Raw genomic sequence first — 5,586 nt, forward strand, 5'->3', positions numbered from 1 at the left:
GAGAAGGATAAAGGGAGGGAGGGACGGAGGGACGGAGGGAGGAAGGAAGCTGTCATAAAGCATCCCATTTGATGATTCAGTGGCTAAAGCATGAAGATCTGAGTTCAGATCCCCTAACCCACGGGCAGCCAGATTCAGTAAAGTGTGGGAATCTCTGTGCTTCTACATTGAGATGAAAGTTGGGAACAGGAGAATCCCCAGAAGCTCACAGGCCAGGTAACCCGGTGAGTACAATGACAAACAAAGAGAGCCCCTGCCTCTGGCAAGATGGAGTGTAGGCATACGTTTTTTGCAGCCTACTTTTAATAAGGGTTCAGCCTCTCCCCTAGCCCACCACCAGCAGAGGTGGTGGAGGAGAAAAGCTATTAGGCTATGGAGGAGATGGACCTGTTCAGCAATAGTTCTTTGGGGGCCAACCTTGATCTCCATGGGTAGCAATTCAGTCCCATAGCAAACACCACAAACGATTCAGCAGCTGCAGACCAGTCCTCTAGGCAGGCAGACCTCAGGCATGAACCAGCGGCTACAGTCCAGCCCCTTCAGCAAGAGACACCAGGCAGCTGTAGTTCAATCCTGAGGAAATCACCAAGCTCACCCACCAGCCTGAGGCGAGGCCAAGCTGCCTCGGGAACCTCAGGAGCAGTCCTAAGGCGAGTTTCTCTCAGTGTCGGAGTTTATCACGAATCGAGCTCAACAATGCTATGTAAGGTGAACCAAAACATGTGTGTCTTTGGTGACGAATAGTGAAGTAGAGCAAACCAAGGCTCAGTGCTCATCTCCCACACTCTGTGGGTCATATTTATACACCATCACGCATCCTTTCACGTGTCCGCTATATCCAAACATCCTTTCACCTGTGTCCGCTTCAGGAAAAGTCTTCCATGTGTTTGCTTTAGCGAAACATCCTTTCACTTGTGTGTCCCAGCAAAACATCATTTGACATAACTAACTTTCCAAAGAACTAGAAGTTTCTACTTCATGGAGGGCTAGGATCCACACCGGAGATTATCCTCTGACCTCTGTATGCATGCCGTGACATATATGTGCACATTTCTTACACACATAAACAGAAATGTAAAAGAACATGTAGTTTGATACTTAAGATAGAAAAGTAAAGAGGCCCTGAGCATGGCGATATAAGTCTGCAAGGTAGTGAGTTCAAGAACAACCTGGCTACACTGTGAGTTCAAGGCCAGTCTGAGAAAAATACAGAAATCCCGTTCTCAGGGGCCAGGGAAGTAGCTTATGCTTGCCTAGTGTAGCTCTGGGTTCATCTTTGTGATACCAAGCAAGAAAGCAAAGGAAGGAAAAGTAGGGAAGAGGCTTCCAATAAGACAGTAGATATCTCCAGAGTCCTTTCTGTAGACAGGGCTACACCTTGAAGTCTGGAGTGAGCCTGTTTGCTGCTTGGCCAGAAAGGCCTTAGGAATCTAGTTCAACTTCTCCAGTTCTATATACAGATTGGGAAACTTAAAAAAAGTGCCTGAAGGTGCATTGCCCAACACCATTCAACTGCCAGACGGAACATTGCCTGGAACGTGGTCTCGAACTCCTGACTACTGGTCCTTGTTCTCGTTTGTTTTCTGTTGCTGTGATAAAACACTGGTCAAAACCAGTTCGAGGAAGGAAGGATTTATTTGGCTTATAGTTCCACATCACAATTGCTCATCAAGGGAAGTCAGGACAGGAGCTTGAGGCAGGAATCCAAACAGAGGCCACAAAGGAACATTGCGTCTTAGCTTATTTCCCATGAATTGCTCATCCTGCTCTTATTCAGCTCAGGACCACCCGCCTAGGGGTGGCACCACCCAGGGTCAGCAGGGCCCTCCCTCAGCAATCATTAATTGAGTAACGCCCCCACAGACATGCCTGTATGCTGTCTGATAAGGCAGTTCCTCAACTAAAGGTCCCTCTTCAGGTGACTCTACTTGGTGTCTGGTTGATGAAAACTGACTAGCACCGTCCTCTTGGGGGCGAAAGTCATTGCCTATGCAATCACCACCATGCTGGGGTTTGCTGTGTCCTCCCATCATTTCAGTTCTTCTGTTTTCTCCCCAGCGTGACGTCAAAGGGCTGATGCTGGCTACGGTTTCAGCTGGTCCAAGGGACCTCAGATGGTTTGCCTACTTGACCCTTGGCTGTAACTGCATGTCTTGGACAAGGCGAGTGCCCAAAGGCAAGACCCAAGAGAAGGCTCTGAGTGAGCGAACATCCACTTCATGTGTTGGCCTTTCTGAACCCGAAAAAGCTTCATTCCTGTGGTACAGAATGCTTTAGCAGGGCAAGTCGGTTGAGATTTTAAGAAGAAAATTCATACCCTCTCCTCAGAAAAATTTATTTTAACTTCTACACATAGAGCTATGTATAAAGATTTTAAAGGTATTGGAGATTCTCTGAACCCTCAAGACTGGTCAGATACTGTCATTGATCACACTGTATACGTTGTCAAAATCAAAACAAAAGAAAAAGGGAGGGAGAGAGGGAGGGAAGAAGATACAGAGGGAGGAAGGAAAACTTGAAAGGCATTCAATTCCATGGCAATATATCTGAAAATAATCTTATGTACAGCAAGTTTTGATTCCTCAGGCCTCTCTGACATGGGGTTATTGCAGAGGGAGCAGCAGTTACATCACTTCTCAGCCCTCCCGTCAGTGGGGTAGAGGTGAGTGTGGATGGCCCTGACTCCCATCCTCTGAATCCCCCACTTAGGCTTCCAGGGCCACACTCCCCAATGGCTCTCACCTTGCCTTTCCTAATTGCCTCCAACAGCTCAGGTTAGATTATTCATGTGTACCCAAGCTCTGTCCAGTGTCCCTGTCATCTGGCTGATGACCCAACACCCTATGTCAACAGCAAGAAATGAATACCCACCCTCTGCTGGAGCACAGACCTCACCAATCAAGAACAGCATGGCTGCCCAGCGTGTGGCTCGTTCCCCAGTGACCCAGTGATCTCCTGCCTGAATCTGTGGGAAATGGTAAACAGGTATTTGACAACACTTCAGTCACCTGGATTGTTGCCTTTGACAAGAATTAGCTGATGTTTCGCACAAAGGCACAGATCTTTCCTGATTAAATACCCTATACTCCTCTTCACGGTTAAAACCTCAAGAGGCCAGGGCTTCCTTCTCTAGCAGCTTTGTGGAGTGATTGACCCCAATTTCTATCCAGCGCCATCTCTATTTTGTTGAACAGTGATGGCAGAAGGGAAAGAAAACCGAAGCGTCGTGTCCAGACCACATGGTTGGCACTTGTAGCCACATTCTTCTCTCCTGTTTTATCACACGGGGAATGTGATTGTGTAGATTTACCTTGTGTGCTGGCGGAGGCCGGGACGGGAGAGCAAGAAGAGGGAAGACCAAAAGAAGTGAAATTCCCGGGGTTGGGGATTTAGCTCAGCGGTAGAGCGCTTGCCTAGCAAGCACAAGGCCCTGGGTTCGGTCCCCATTTCCGGAAAAAAAAAAGAAAAAGAAAAAAAAAGAGAAGTGAAATTCCCACAGTGGAGTGCAGACTCCTGGTACAAAAGGAAAGAACCACACGGACTTCAGTTCCTCGTGACTCCTTAGGCTGTAATTGTTCACTAGCCTTTTCAAATTGTCTGCGCCTTTTCCTACATATGCAAAACAATTAGATCCAGATGGCTGAGTTAACAGATAGCTTTTCTTTTCAGGCGAGGCCTTTTTGTGGCTCTGTGGTGGAGTCCGAGAAGCCCCAGGTTCAAACCCTGAGCACTTTAAACCCTGCAGGATATGGAGTGAGTTGGGAGATAGGCTCTCCCAAAATGAGGCCAAGCTGTTGTTTGTACCTCCCTCCCAACTTTCTTTTGGCTTGGAAAATAATTTGAATGCAAATGAGAAATATTGGGCGCTTCATAGTTGACTGTTTTCTTAGTCATTAACCCTGTGAATTAAGTAGGCTAGCATCACCAGACTCCCTCTGCATAACCCTAGCAAGTTAAGGAAAACCCCAAAGGGCTTTTTTTTTATATGTGTGTGAATCATGGGACCTGGTGCAGTTACTGAGAACGGTGATGAAAATCTGGCATTGACTTACAATGCAGCTTTGCAAGTTACAATTTAATTTTCTTCCCTTTGGCTTCCCACTTGGCTTTTCCTCATCTGAGTGAAAGAAGTTTGACTCCAAAAGCAAGATCAGATAAGCTTGGAAAAAAATCACACATAGCTACACCTATGCCTACATTACAGTGCTAGGGTTAGTTTTTAAATATAAATCAGTAAATAATGCATATAATATAAATATAAAATATTTATAAACTTTATAGTTTAAAGTAAAATATAACCACATCATTTTTTCATTCCCTTTCCTCCCTCCAACCCCTTTCATATACTACCCTCTGTTTCTCTCAAATTCATGGCCTTCATTTCTTTAATACATATGTACATGTAAATATTACATATGTACACACATATGTCCATATATACAAGTTTATTATTATATATTATATATGTATACACACATGTCCATATATACATGTTTATTATTATATATTATATACAGATAGAAAGCCTGCTTAGCCTGTATAATGTTGCTTGTATGTATATGATTTCAGGATCGACCATTTACCATTGGATAACCAATTGGAGACCTCTTCCGTGGGGAAGTCTGTTTTTTCCACTCTTAGTGTCCCTCTGTCACCTGTAGTTTTTTTGTCGAGGGGATTTCCTCCTTCCATGTTAGTATATCAGTTGGTTTCCTCCTTGTTCAAGTCTTCTTTAGGAATCGTATTGTTGACACTTCATGGGTGTAGCTTTACTGACATTTCTAGAAGACCTCACAGTAGACTTTCTGGTCCCCTCTGGCAATTACAATCTTTCCTTCCGTCTTCTGAACCTTAGATAGAGGAGGTGCTTTGTAAACGTATCTGTTGGGGCCAGGCACCCACAGTCACTTGCATTTCGATTGGTTGCGGTTTTCTGTAATGGTCTCCCTGTTGCAAAGAGGGATTGCTTTGACAAGGGGTGAGAGCTACACTTATATGTATATCCAAAGGAATGCAGTTGGGAATTACATTAGTTTAGTAAAGTAGTGGTTCTAAGTTCTTCTCCGAGGTCTATGACCTCACTAACCCTGGCTAGGTTTCCAATACCAGGTATCTCATTGAGCAAGCCTGAAGGTTAAGCAGAGAGCCAGTGGTTGCCACCAACATGTGGTGCCGCTGTTGCACCTTGGGCTTACTGTGCCTCGCCGGTGGCTGTTCTGAGGAAAGGGCTTGAAAAGGCTCAGGTCACAGAAACACTACTGTGTGTTGTATCTGCCTACCAGATATGTTGCTGTGGCCATCGCATTTTCTTTCTCTAGCATCCACTTTTCACATGGTCACATGAAAGGAAAAGAGGCTAATTTGTGCCGAAGACCTTTTTTCCTTCTTTGAACTTCATAACTTTAAAAATCATTTGAACAAGAACACAAAGAAAGCTGTCTGAGCAAGTCGGAGAGCAGCAGCTCAGCCTGGCTATAGGTTCCTACCCTGCTTGAGTTCCTGCCCTGACTTCCTTTGATGATGAATTGCAGTGGGAAAGCGAAAGTATAAGCCAAATAAACCCTTTCCTCCCCAACTTGTTTTTTT

Source organism: Rattus norvegicus, chromosome 15, assembly GCF_036323735.1.
Source record: "Rattus norvegicus strain BN/NHsdMcwi chromosome 15, GRCr8, whole genome shotgun sequence".
NCBI lineage: Eukaryota > Metazoa > Chordata > Mammalia > Rodentia > Muridae > Rattus > Rattus norvegicus.